The sequence below is a fragment of the Artibeus jamaicensis genome, unplaced genomic scaffold (assembly GCF_021234435.1).
Source record: "Artibeus jamaicensis isolate MK-2021 breed Jamaican fruit bat unplaced genomic scaffold, CSHL_Jam_final contig_490, whole genome shotgun sequence".
NCBI classification, from domain to species: Eukaryota; Metazoa; Chordata; class Mammalia; order Chiroptera; family Phyllostomidae; genus Artibeus; species Artibeus jamaicensis.
In genome coordinates this window covers 15,495,235-15,509,678 of record NW_026521861.1, presented here as the reverse complement: position 1 = coordinate 15,509,678, position 14,444 = coordinate 15,495,235, and positions in this window count along the sequence as shown.

Sequence of the window (14,444 nt, the reverse complement as noted above, 5' to 3'; positions counted from 1 at the left end):
TGAGAGAAATAGAGATTGTATCTTGGAGCACAACTTCCAAAAACACATCTTTCCATTCTGTATTCTCCCTCAAGGAGGCTAAGGAGGGTCTGTCCCCACATACAATGTGTTCAGAGGAGTGACAGAGACACACACACACATCCTGACACAACGGCCCAACGCCACTGCCGGTGACCGGCAGACGGGCCTCTGGATTTCCAAAGCCGGTCCGAGCACAGCCCTCCCAGATGGGACCACAGAACTGCCTCCCCCGGGGGTGAAGGTTGCCTCATCAGGCTTTCTAGTAGCCTGATTCTCCAGGTGTGGCTCCCAAAGGGATGGAGTTTTCCCACCTTGGTGTATGGGTAACGCCGGGTTTGGGGGAGCATGTGAAGCCCCCATAAATTGTTTTTGTACAGTTTAGGGTATTTTTCTGATAAGAGGATACATAATGTTTATCTGACTCTCAGAAAGCTGGGGTCACCCAACCTTAAGCTAATAGGGGTGAAAACAGATAAGATCTGGAGGAATCCAACCCCACTGACCAGGAATAAGGCCCTGTGGCAAGCTGTGTCTAATGCCCCCAGCACTGGGAACTCCCGCAACCTAAGCCACTATAGTCCTGGTTGCAGTTAAGACAGTTTGATTGGGATTTTTCTTTCCCATCTTCGAGACCTGATTGAATTGTTGGAATCTGTTAGATCTCTGTTTGCCAGATAGCTCCCTTTGCCAAGCACTGTTGAGGGTCGTATGGGAAACCCAGGAGGTCTAGAGGCTGTGAGTTTCATTAGGAAACCAAGATCAACACCCCCAAAGCAAGACCCTAGCGACTCGGGGCTCCAGTAAATGGTGCAGACACTGCAAAGCAGTTGAGCGAGGCCGTTCTGTCCACCCGTTAGTGGTAGAAAAGCATTCCTTTCTGAGTGCCTCGCTCCTTCCTCGGCCTCCAGTGATCACACGCGTGACCAGGAATTGTCCGTGGGGGACCGTAGGAGAGAGGGATGTCACCAGGACAAAGCCAGTCCCCACCCATTTTACCTGAAGCTCGTCTCCTTAGTTAATTCACAGGTCTGTTTTGTAACTTTCTGGGACACAAGATGCTCTGACACTTGAGTAATAAGTGATATTCACGTGATGTTTTCCCCTTGTCTGTGTGAAGGGTGCTAATGAGAATGGGTGCCAGAGTAAAGTAACAGCACTCCCTTCCTTTCAAGTTCATGATCGTTACTACCAGCAACATCCTTAATCTATGCAGGGAAGAGGCAAAATGGAGATGCCAACAGCCCAGAAGTTTTTCCTCATTTTTGTCTTAGAGTTGAAGTGGAGGATTAATAACAGGCCAAGGTCCAGTGGGCCCCTAGGTGGGAGTGCCAGATATCCCTGTAATCACTAAGAACCATCTGCAAAGCAGGGGCTGCCAGGGAGGGGTGGGCAGGCAAATGGATCAGCCACTGGTCACTGACAGAAGCACCCCAAAAGGAATAGTCCCACACTAATGACAAGTGCGCTGTTCATACTGCAGACACTTAAAGTTCTAAGGAATTATTGGTAAGGATAAAAGTTAAGGGAGGCGGGACGTGGGCAGGAGACAGGCACTGTATGTTCCACACACCAATTGGCCTGTTGTAAAAAGAGGGAACGTGACTGCGTGATTCTTCACCAATGTTTATCAGCATCACGTAGACGAAAAGACACCCTATTTTAAGATGAGAAAGGTCCTCACTTTCCGCCTTTCCCATCTGTGCCATTGGGGACAGTTAATAAATTTGTGGATGGGCGGAGACAGAGCACAGGCTTTTTGCACTTAGGTTCATCAGAGGTGTGGTCTTGATGAGGCCTTTGGAGTTGAGCAGACCTAAGTTTGAACCCCACCTCTGCCCCTCCTCCTCTGTGTGACATCGGGCAGGTGAACCAACCTCTCTGCTCCAGTCTCCATAAAATGGGGGTGGTAATTGTACCCGCCCCTCGGAGCAGTGGGGACGCCCAGTGAGACAGAGCATCAAAGCGCTGAGACCCGGGCACAGCACCCGGCCTAGTGTTGGGGGGCTTGGGAGACTAGCAGCGCACATTGCAGATGGACCAGGCAGGGGGCTGGCGTTTCTCTGCGCACTGCGTGCCGGAACGCAGTGGTTTTCCGATCTGGTTCTGCTCCAGGGGCGGTAGCTTTAACATATATTTCAACCACTTCAGAAACTGTGAAAACAGGAACGCACACCTGCCGAGGTGTCCTACTAAATCTCAGCGCGTGGAGGACTGCCAGGGCCTGAGCCGGTGCAGACACCGAAGCTCGAATCTGTGGGTCGGCCTGACCTTCGCACGAAGCGGGCAGGGATTAGGGGCGCTGCACTCTGCGCTGGTTGTTTTAAACATTCCGGCCTCTGCCCCTTTCTTGGCACCAAATGCACAAACGAGGACACCGCTGTCTGCCCCATTCGTGCCATTGTCACTTTGAGACACTCAGCTGTGTGTGGTCAGGGAAGTCGCGCTGCATGCACCGGGCGGCGTCAGCGTCCACCGAGACGGCCCCCTGCGCTGGAGGCAGGCTTCCCTTCCCTCGGAAAGACCTGCTGCTTCCTGCTTGAGGAAGATTTCTGGAATGAAACTAGCACTGGTTCAAAACCTCGGGCGCTTCCTGGACCCGCACATGTGGAGAGAACCAAGAGATTCAAGAAAGAAGTGGGGCCACTCCAGGTTGGTAGGTGACAGGTGTAATCAGCAAAGGAAGTTATTAGGAGGCTTGTCCTGGGCGGTACAAGACAGGTCGACCTCCGCCCACACACCCCCCTTCCCCGCCAGAATTTGAGAGGCCTTGTCGGGGGGAAGTCAGTCACACATACCACCCAGGTGGTCTCAGCGACAGGGTACTTTCTCAAGGCTGCGTCCTTGATGAGCAGAGCCTACATTCCAAGTCCAGGGGAGGGTGAGGGGACCTCTGATTGCCCAGGTCCAGCTGGTGGGTCAGCCGGCTGTCGTGACCTCTCCATGACCTCTCCCAACAAGCAGTCCTTGGAGCTTGTTAATGATTCAGTTCTGAAGACAATGACCACCTATCTCTCGTGCTTCTGGAAGTTTAACCGAAGACTGTACGCTGAGACAGCAAAGGGAAGTGCAAAAGCCCACGCACACGTGTGGCTCTGTGCCTGTGTGAAAACAGGCTTTCTTTCCCATGTAATGCACACGACGTACGGAAGTAAGTGGGGTGCTAAGAGGAGAACCAGGCAGCATCTAGCAGGCACAACCAGGCTCCGCTGGGGTTACTCTGGCGGCAACCCTAGGACAGGATCTGAGTGCTTGTCACTGATTTAAAAATTGATCCCAGGAAGCCCTGCAGGAGAGGGAGGAAGCGAGACAGGGAAGGGAGGAAAGCCAACGCAAGGTCATCATGAAGCAGGTGACCACTGTGGGCGGTCCCACAGGGGAGCACCAGCAGGGAGCATCTCAGAGTCCCCCCCCACCAGACCCCAACCAGGATCCAGGGTCTTATCCACCGACTAGTGCCCATCAGCAGCTCGGAGCCACTCCCAGGGAGTTCATTGATACCTCGCACCTCTGTGTTCCCAAGCTCCAGCCAAGCAGATGACGACAGCCGGAGAAGAGTCCCCAGCAAAGAGCCACCTGTGCCAGCAGTGGGAGGCTGGGATACTGTGCACAGGAGCTAGAGGGCATCCCCCACTGGTGTGGGCAGGGTGTCCCCAGCATCAGTGACTCTCCCACTCTCCACCGACTTCAGTAACAACAGCTCGCAGAGCAGTGTGCCGGATGCGGGCCAACAGTAACTCCTGCCATCCTCACACCAACCCCAGGAGAGCGGTACCATTCCTAGCCCCACTGACAGATGAGGAAACTGAGGCTTGGAGGGATGAAATGACCAGCCTGTGATGGCATCTAACAACCTACACATTCAGCACTCGAACCCAGAGCTGTTGGACTTCAAAACCTTTGCCCTTTATCACTCCACCAAATTGCAGGCTCATTTGTTCTTATATGATAACATTAACCAACTGGTTACTTTATATTTTACCCCATAGCAGACCAGAAACAGAAAATGCCAGGCAGACAGGCACCTGTCAGCTGCAGGTCAGCATTCAGGGATAAAAGAAACTGTCCCACTGAAGCACTGCTCGGCCTCATGATGGATGCCTAGCACAGGTGATCACACAAAAGGTGAAATGATGTTCACACCCCCTCTTAAATGGGACATAAGGATACCATGTGGATTCTGATAGACTTCCCCACAAGAATCGTGAACCACGGCCAGGTTTGCACTCCAGAAAAGTCCATTTCCACGATGTGGATTATCCATGCCCAGCAGAGCGGGAAGTGAGGCGTTAGGTTCCCGTTACAGCAGGGCCAGGCCAGCCAGGGGAGTGCAGAACCGAGGAAGAGAAACAGCTGGAAGGCCGAGGGGCTCCTTTTGGAAGGAAGGCACTGTGGCCTCTTGGTGGATTAGCAAAGCCGACCCCCAGAAGGAGGTGCCAGAACCAGAAGGGAGAAGCAGAAGGCACAGCGCTCTGGCCCGCCCGCCCGGCGCCGCTCCAGAGTGGACAGTGACTTTGAGACCGCGCCCTGCAGAGGAGGCCGGCTGGCGACCATTCCCTAAGTCACAGCCTTGGAAATAGGAGGTATGCCGCATGATGTCTCGATTCGCCGGACTAATTGGCATTTGGAGTGGGAGTCCCACAGGCTGCTCAGAAACAAGCCCTGCCCCTGTGGTGCAGGTCTTCGCTCCTAGCGACTCAGAGCTGCAGCCTTACCCATGTGTCAGACAGTCAGCCAGCAGTGCGTGCCTCTCTTTGCCCATCCAATGGAGTTCACCAGGAATTCTCTTCTGCCCCGCCGAGAGGTAGCGGATGCTGTGAGTGCACGCTGTGAACAAAGCAGGTACAGCCCAGGGACAGGGAGCAACTTGGAATGCAAAGGCCAACACGTCCAGTAGCATCTCCATCCCTGTCATCATTGTTTTCTGTGCTTTCAGACCATCTGACGGAATTTTTAGGTCTCATGCCATTAAAAATAACAACCCTTCCTACAGGGTGGGTAAAGGGTCTCCTTGGGCAGAGAAGTGTGAGAACTTCTAAACTGATGGGTTTTCTGAGAAAACTCAGCCTTAAGGGAATCACGAAGAGTTTGGCCAGGGATTCTGGGGGCGCAGCCGTTCTCTCAGCCCATCTCCTGTCAGGTGTCACTCAAGCAAGCCCCCTGCCAGCTCCAGAATATCTGACTAGGCTTGGCAGAGGGTCATTGCTTTTTATTATTCAAATCCCCTGCCAACGACTTGCACACCAATGTTTATAGCAGCATTATTTACAACAGCCAAATGCTGGAAACATCCCGTGTGTTGCCCCTGCCATTTGGCTATCGACAGATGAATGGATAAACAACATACTTACAGTGGAATATGATTCATCCTTAAAAAGGGAAATGCCGATTCCTGCTACCACGCGAATGGATCTTGAAGACATTACGCTCGGTGGAATAAGCCGACACAAAAGAACAAGTACTGTATGACTCCACTCATAAGAGACACCTAGAGTGGTCACCTTGGTAGAGGCGGAGCAGCAAGGCAGGTGCCAGGCACTGGGGGGAGGGGAGAGAACGGGAAGCTGGTGTTCAGCGGGACAGAGCTGCAGGTGCGCGAGGTGACAACCCTCTGAAGATGGGTGGTGGGTCCCACAGCACCCACAACAACATGAGTGTGCCAGGCCACAGAGCGGTGCACTTTGGAATGGCTCACGGAGGCAGTTTTCTTTGCGTGTCTATCTTACCACAATAAAAAAGGAACCCCCTGCTGGAGGCATTGCCCATCCCCAATGCCTTCACATCAGTCAAGGCCGCAATGATTCACAGCATCCCTCCACACGCAAACTGTTAGACTCTTTCATTCTCATTTGCATCCTTATTTGCATTTTCACCTCCTCTTTTCTGCCACTCACAAGATGTTCCTCCTTGGCGACTGACTTCTTCTAAGCTGCAGGCACCACTGGATGTCAGAAGTTGTGGGGGAGAGAAATGGAAACAAAAACTGGGTTATACCACCCTAGACTCTAGGTTTCCTAGTGCAAACAGCTGGCACAGAAACGCACATGGGTTTGAACTTTTTCATATGGAATAATGAAAGGTTTATTTTTTTAGCTACATGTTTAGGCAGATGTAACTTTTTTTGCTAATAGTTGAAAAGCATTTTATATAATTTTTCATAATAGGCAAGTACTAAAAAAAAAAGCCCTAATGTCTTGAAGCTCTCTACACATTATACATTCATTCTTCATTCTAATGTCATCACTAATAATCTATCTGGCAGCATTTTTTTAAATTTTCTTCCTTTCAAAAGGGACTCTTTCTGCCAGCAAAGAATTAATTGCACAGAAGATTCTAAACCAATAAAAACCGATACACCCCCTGCTTTAAAATAAGATAGAAACAGGATTTCTAAAAGTGTGTTCCACAGACTCCGTGTGTCAGAAACACTAATGTGCTCGTTAAAGATGCAAAGGCTGCAGAAACGGAATCCCTGGGAACACCGCCCCCAGACCTGCTTTCCATTGAATAAAGCCTCTTATTTCCCCAATAAGAGAAGGCCCTACTGAGGCAAGATGGGCAATAAGACCAAGTGTGATTTTGGTCAGCAGGGGAACAGTGAGGAGCAGATGGGGGGGAGGGGCCAAGCCTGCCTGACTCCACAGCCCCACCCCCTCCCCAGTGCCCAATCCCATGTGCCTGGTGGCCCAGTAGCCCCACCTCCAATATACTAGACACTCTCATTGGTTGGCTTTCAGGGGGACGGTGGACCTCTGCTCCCTCAGACCTTTAGTTAAGGATGACAAAAAAGCAATGGCCAACCTGGTACAGGAACCTCAACTGCCCACTCTCAGCTTCCCTGAGAGGCCACACCACCACGGCGGGACCAGAGAGCCGAGTCTCAATCCACCGCAGCTGTGGGCGCCTGGGATCTCCAATGCCTGGCCTGGGCCAAGAGGGGCAGGGCAGCCTCAGGTTTCCAGCAGCCGTCTCTGCCCTGTAGGTGCTTTAAGGCCATATTCCTCACACTTCTGTGCATTTTTACTCCTGTATTTATTGACAAATACTTATATAGCACTTTATCCAAAACTGCCTCCTAAGTGCTTTATAAGCAGGAATTCATTTCATCCTTTTAACAGCATTGACACTATTTTCATCCTCTGTAAAACTGAGGCAGCTGGAGCACAGAGAGGGTAGGACTTGGCCCACAGTCGCACAGCAGGAAAATGGCAGAGCCGGTCAAGCCAAGGCGGGCTGTCTTCATCACTTGCTCCGAGCTGGTTAAATGGGGCATATATGCATTAATGGCAAAATTAAGCTCTTCAACAAAAACAAACATGGCTGACTGGTGGTCCCTGTCCTCAGTCCTGAGGCTTGCTCTCTCTTTGTTCAAAGAGCATATTCGAGTGATACTAAAGGATGCAGCACAAACCTGAAGCTCTCTCATTTACATCATCGGAACTGGGAGAAAACTTCTGCATTTTCAGTAAAATGAGTAACTTTTTATTTTGTGGGTCAGTGTTTTTTAATGCCGCAAGGGGCGTTATTTATGGTCCTTCTTAAGGGAACCTGTCGTTAAATCCTGGCTTTGTACTTAGTACACCTGTGACTGCCCAAAGACAGCTTGTTTTCTCACAGGTTAAGCCTCTTCTTGGGAATGATGTGTGCCATGGATCTGTTGATAACGCCCGATCTCTCTTTGTCCCAAATGACAGCTCAGCCCTAGTCACAAGATGGGAAAATTTCTGTGAGTCGGGTCAAAATCGATGGAGTCTTCAGAGCTGAGTATTTCCAATCAGCACACGGTGGCGGCTCATGTCGGTCTAGGGGGCTGGTTCACAGCATGTGGACCCTGGGCCGGCAGGGCAGCCTCCCCGGAGAACCGGCTGGAAGGTCAGTGTCTCTGGCCCACCCCAGATCTACTGAATCCGAAACTGGGGCATAGGGTCCAGGAGCCCATGTTTTCATAAGCCCTCCAAATTGGAGAAAACTGGTCTAGAAAAAATGACCAAACATAATATGTACCATCCCATAGTAAAAATTTGATGTCAGTTCCTAGCCGTGAGTTAGATTTCTAAGAGCTTACCTAGGATTAAACCCTGGCTTTAAAATTTACCACATAGGTGGCCGTAGGCAAGCCATTTCATATCTCTAAATCTTAGTTTCTTTATCTGCGAAATGGGAATAATAAGACCTCACGTATAGTAATTACTTGGATTAAATGAGAAAAATGCTGACAGTGCATAGAACAGGACAAATGATCAAGATTTCCTTGTGCTGGATTCGTTGCTGTTACCATCTTTTTGGGTGCGAGAGCACTTGGTAAGGAGTATTTTTCAAAAGGGAAAGGGGTGTGCATAGGCTGTGGGTGGGAATTCTGAGAGAGGAAGAGGCATTCCATCCTGCAGATCTGACAGTATTGGGACAAAGGCTGCAGACAAATCCCGCCTTGTCCAGCTGGAGTCTGCCTGCCCAGACTCCCTCCCAAGAGCTAACGATGAGCCTAGAGCATCGCCAGTCCCGGCTTTGAAGCCCCCTGGAATGGAGAGATGACCCTTTCAGTAGAGGTGTCCAGGCAGACTCCTCTCCAACCAAGGAAATACCTGAAGAGAACCAGTGCAGAGGGCCGTGGACAGGAGTGGGGTGGGGGGAGAATGAGTGAGATAGGGACAGGCAAAGGGAAGGAGGATGGGGTCATTCCTAGACAGGCAGACCCAGCTCTTTGCTCACCCCCATCCCTGCCCAGACCCCTCACCTTGGCCCTCCTGCACCACCACGGTCTGCCTTTAAAATGTGCCACCCTCCTGCCCCTGGATGCGAGCCTTTCCCTGATCTCCTCCCACACGGGCTGGAATTTTCCAACCCAAACTGTCTCAAAACCAAAAGAGAGAGAAGGGAGAAAAGCATGAAGGCATCAGACAAACAAATACAAATCCCAGGAAACCAGTGTAGCTCACAGAGGGCCAGAGCTTGATCTTAAAATAACAGCCCAGTAAGAATTACTAATCGATTTTTTTCCATGAAACTGTAATCACAGGGCCACACAAAGAGACGTACCAACAGCCAAGGGAGCCCACGCTGATGGGCTCTTTTCCTAGGACGTCTGCATTTCTAACCCAAACCTACTCCTCTTGGTTTTCCTTCCCCCCTGCTCCTTTGGGCCGAGTCAACAACACAAGTAAGGTCACGACACTTTGCACAGAGCTGACTTGACCACACCTGAGGGATGAGAGAATCCATCAGATGAAGGATGGTAATAACCACAGTTGCACACCTACTATGTGCCAGGAACTGTGCTGAATTTGTTGCCTCCATCACCACAGTTAATTCTCATAACAATGCGACAAGGCAGTAATAATAATAGTTATTGTTGCCGAGCACTCGCTCTATGCCAAGCACTGGCCGAGGCATTTTACAGGTCTCCATGAACTTCATTCTTGTTACAGCAGTGTAAGCTGCATGGTACTGTGCCCATTGTTCAGAGGAAGACTTTGAGATACAAAGAATTTAAGAATTAGGTACAGAGTCACAGAAGTAAGTAGCAGAGGCTGGGGTTGACCCCGGGGACTGATTTGAAACCCCATTATGCCAGTCACTGTGTTTCCAGGAAGGGGGGCAAAAGAGGCCCGGAGATAACCGCCATCCAGGGAGAACCAGCGGGTGGGTGTTGGCTGGAAGGTGCCTTAAATGCTGGGAAAGTGTGTGGTTTTAGCTTCAGGAAATGATTTGCATGAGACCAAAAAAGAGTGGAGCCAGCCCTGGGCAAGAAGCAAGTGCAAAAAAAAAAAAAAAAATTGGTCTCAGAGGAGAAAAAAGGAATTAAGAAGTGAAGAAAGTAGTTTCTTAGAAGGTCTCGGTTGTATAGAACAGAAACCAAAGTTAACTAACTTAAAAAAGCTATTCCTTAGATGGATTTTATAACATCCACAGAAAGGACAAAGAATCAGCCTCAAAAAACAAAAATAAATAAGAACGAGGAAGATCCAAGCAGCAAGAAACATACCATGGTCGCATTGAAAGAACAGTCTGGCTAGGACCCTGTCCCTGGCCCCTCATCTGTGCCCTGTCCCCAATTCAGATACCATTGGCTGGGAGTTACTTCTCAGTGGCCAATCATTGGTGAGCCACACCCTCGGTATCCAATCATTGGTGAGCCACACCCTTGTTGTCCAATCACTGGTGGGCCACACCCTCAGGTGAAGGCCTCAGACTGGCTGGGCTGAGGACGCGCCCTCATTCAGCTTCTAGAATTTCTGACAAAATCTTTTGTGCCATAGAGGGATTCACACAGTACAGGATCTGCTCCCCAAACCCACAACACCCACAATGGCTGCTGAGACTGTGAGCGTAGGCTCCTGTGCCAGGCCTGCAGAGACCCTGAAGACCAGCAAACCTGGATGTGGGAGAGCCAAACAGCCTGCCAGGTGTTCCAGACGGAGGGAAACCAACCTGCCTTTTCCAGAGATGGCTGGGCATTAAAGGCATCTACGCGAAAAAAATCTTGCTCCTTGAGGCCCGTGTCGCCAGCCTTGAGAAAAGGCCCCTGTACTGGGGGGGGGGGCGCTAAGACCGCGAAGGCTCAATCCCAGCAGACGACAGGCCCTTATTATATGCGGGTTGGATGTGCGGTGGCCAATGACAGACCCCAATGCTCCTGGAATAAGTGGACTGGAAACCTGTCTGCCCTGCCGGTGGAAGCCTTGAGCCCACCGCTCTCAGCACGACCTATGCCCAGAGGAACTGCAGCAGGACAGTGAGTTGGATGGGGGTGGGGGAGAGTTCAAGGCCGTGTGCTGACCTAGCACGAACGAACGAGCATCGCCATGACCACGGGATGTTTTCTCCATCCGAGGGAAGGCTGGGCCTGCGTCAGGATTCTCCTGCCTAAGCTTGTGCGGACCTGAAAGTCCCAGCGTGAAGTCTGTTGCTGGGTGAACTCGGAGCGATGCTCCCAGATCTCCCGCTATTGTCGAATCCTCTTTTTGCTGATCTCCAGCTCGACGCTGGAGGGTCAGACAGCGAAATCACGCAGCAGGACTCCACACTCATGCAGGCGGCCTGACAAATCTGGCAGCGGAAGCCGAGGGAACAATGACCATTGTGAACGTGACCCCAACAGCTGACCAAGAGTGTGGCGGAAGGAAATTTTTACTGGGAATATGTAATTTCAAAGGAAAAAACCTCCAGAAAATTATAAATATCGTCATTTGATGTAATCATCTGCATTTGCATAGCTGTGCATGAGAAATCCCTTTAAACATTTATAAAATTAAGATGCTAAAATTAATGTTTAGCTATTATAGGAGTGCTTATAACTATCCGACAATCATGCATAATTAAATAGCAATTTCACACGTTACTGGATGGGGCCCCATTCGATGAAACTCAGTCAAAAGAGAACATGGAAGATTTATTGGAGGAAAAGTTTGTGGGTTGTGAGCCCTCTTGTGGCCTTAAAGAGCAGTGCAGCCAAGACCTCCACCCCCAGTGTCCCTCCGACCTAGAGGAGGTGGAGTCGGGGGTCAGAGTCTAATGGTGAGTCTTTGACTTCTTCCCCAGGCCATGACCTCTGATTCTAAGGAAACTGCTGGGCAGTAGCAAAGGCACCATCAAGGGCATTCAGACAGAGGGCAAACTTCCCCACCTCTCCATGGTTACCTGGGAACAGCAGGTAACATCCATGGAGCTGAAGTCGCACTGGTAGAGGGCGGCATTGACCTGTAAGGAAACGACCCTCACGTCTGTGTGTGGACGTTGAAACTGAGGCTTTGAGAGGCTGTGTGACCGGCCCAGGGTCTCTCACTCTTCCAACCTGATGTCAAATGGCACCGCCTCCCGGTTGTAAATGTCAACTGATTTCAAATGTCTTTTCCGACCACTCCTTATCAAGTTCCAGCACCGCCCGCCCACACCAGCCAATGTCCCCCTCTCCAACGTCTTTCCCTCCAGTTCTCACCCTGGGGGCACATGATCCCATCCGAATGTTTGCTCTGGTCCCCCTCACTGGAATGGAAACTCCCGTGGGTCCAGAGCCATCTCGTTCGCCCCTGGGTGCTGGGCCTCGGCGCCCCCTTGGTGTGGAGCCATGAGTGATGTGATTGGTAGGATGTGGCTGAAAGGCAAGAACAGACCAGCTGACTCAAGGCTCACACGGGACGGGTTGGCTTGGTGCCAACTCCTGGACATCCCCTTGGGTCAGTCTGTAGACCCCTCCCACTTCCTGTGTGAAAGGTTAAACCCTGCATTTTGCCTGGCAAACTCCTTCCTCCTCCTTTATTCAATGTCTCTCAGATGGGAGGCACCCTTTGCCACCCAGTTGTACAAGCAAAGCATGGGAGGTCATCTGGACTCCTCTGCATTTGAATAGCTCCTTCCTCTCCCACGGTGGCTAACAGACACCAAGTGCTGCTAATCTGCGTCCCGGCGCACCCACCGGGATGCACCTGCTGCTCTCCATTCCGGCCACGGCCTCGCTTCCTTGCACAGGCTGTCATCGCGATACATTTGCATCCGGGCAGAAGCCTGCCGGCTGCCCTTCCCAGCCCTGGGCGGCTCTCCATCTGCACCCAGAGGGTGCTTGCAAACACTCGGAGCCCAGCCAGTCCCTGTCACTTACAACCCTCCAGGGGCCCCCTGCTGCTTTTAGGAGAAAGTCCAAAATGGCTAATGGGACACTTTTAGAGGCCTGCTGCCACCTCCACCCCCACCCCCCTAGCCTCACAGACATTCTTCAGAGAGCTCCTGAGAGCCACCTACTACACTAGATCCTTTCAGGGACATTATCCTGTTAATTTCCACAACACCTTTGCAAGGGAGATATTACCAGTCCCATTTTTAAAAATATGAAGTCGGCTCAGAGAGGTAAAGGAGACTTGTCCGATGTCCCCAGACCTCCTGGTTTAAAGTCCACTGCTCCTTCTGTCTCAGCCTGTGTCTGTCATGGATAGTGTTTGTGAAGCACCTACTGTGTTCAGGACACCATGCAGTGGTGGTACTCTCTCCACCCAGCGAGTCATAAAGCACCCTGGTTCCTGCGGTTAGCAAGGTCCTCGCTGGAGACCAGCAGACTCCAGCACCTTTAGTCCTCAGAATCTAGAACAGGGTCCAGCACACAGTAGATGCTCCCTAAATCTTTGTTCAGTGAACGATCATCTGTGTTCTTCTCCCTACTCTGTGCCACCTCTTAGGAAATAAAGCTTGTGGTGGTCCTAGCACTGCCCTCCTCTAAGACATAAAGCGTAAGGCAGTATGAGCTTTAATTACCGTGTTCTTAGGGCTCCTAAAAGTCTAGAGAATAGTGTGTATTTGTTTGTTTTTACCTACCCAGGTAAAACAGTAACTCTACCATCACCCAAGTCTCTCACCCTATTGGCAAGTTCTGTGATACTGCAAACAAAAGCTGTGGTGAAGATGTAAGCCTGTCGAGGAGATTGTCCGCAGTGAGACAGGAGCTTCAGATGTGGCCAGGGCTGGGCTTGGAGTACAGACCGGAGTTCCCGCAAAGCCCCGGAAGGCCAGCGGCTGCGGGAGGCAGGGGCAGCCCCCAGCGGGAGGGAGGGACGGTTCAGGCAAGCTGCTCGCCCAGTTGCAGGAGTTTCAGTGTACACTTGTCACCATGGCAACTTTGTCCTTCAAATTTGGAAAATCCTATGAACAAGATCACCCTGGTGGCAAAGATTTCATTAAAAAAATACAAAAAACAGGCCAACTCAGCCCCAAGGGCTGTACTGTCTTTGGAGGCCTTCCCCCACGGAGCCAGGCACAGGACGAAAGACTGCAGGCTCCGCAAGAGGAGCAGGAGAACAATGAAAGCCACCTTCACTTTCATCCCACTCATTCGGGGTTTGTGAAAATGAAAAACCTTTGCCCCAGGATGTGGTTGGTTCACAAACTACATTTGGAATATATAAATGCAGAAAGGAACATATTTTCATAAAATAGACTTCTCTTATAAGTCAATGTAGCCATGATATCGGTACAAATAGGGTTGTCCCATAAAAGTGCCTAGAGCAATGCGATGACTCTGAAGTTGGATTTTCTGGTGCTCTGTTATTTATGATGAGAACATCGAGCTGACTGGTGGGAAAAGCTTGGGATTTTGCCCCAGGATATTATGCTACTAGTAACTGATGTCTCTCCTTGGAGGGTGGTCATGGTAGTAAGACAGTTCGTGCTGAAAACACTTCGGAAAAGCTAAAGTGCTGACTCACTACTAAGAGTTCTGCTCGATCCCATCCCCTCAGATTCTTCTGTTTCTGTTCGTTGGGACCCTATTTCTCGTCTCCATGCATATTAACTATGACTCTTCTGCCACCTTCGGCAAGCACTCCAAACAGAGGGTTAGACCAGTGTGAAGTTCATGGAGTGGAAGTTAGTGCGGGGCACACACTCAGCATCAAGACACCTGTCACTGAGCGGAACCCCAGGCCGTCCTGGCACAATAAGCA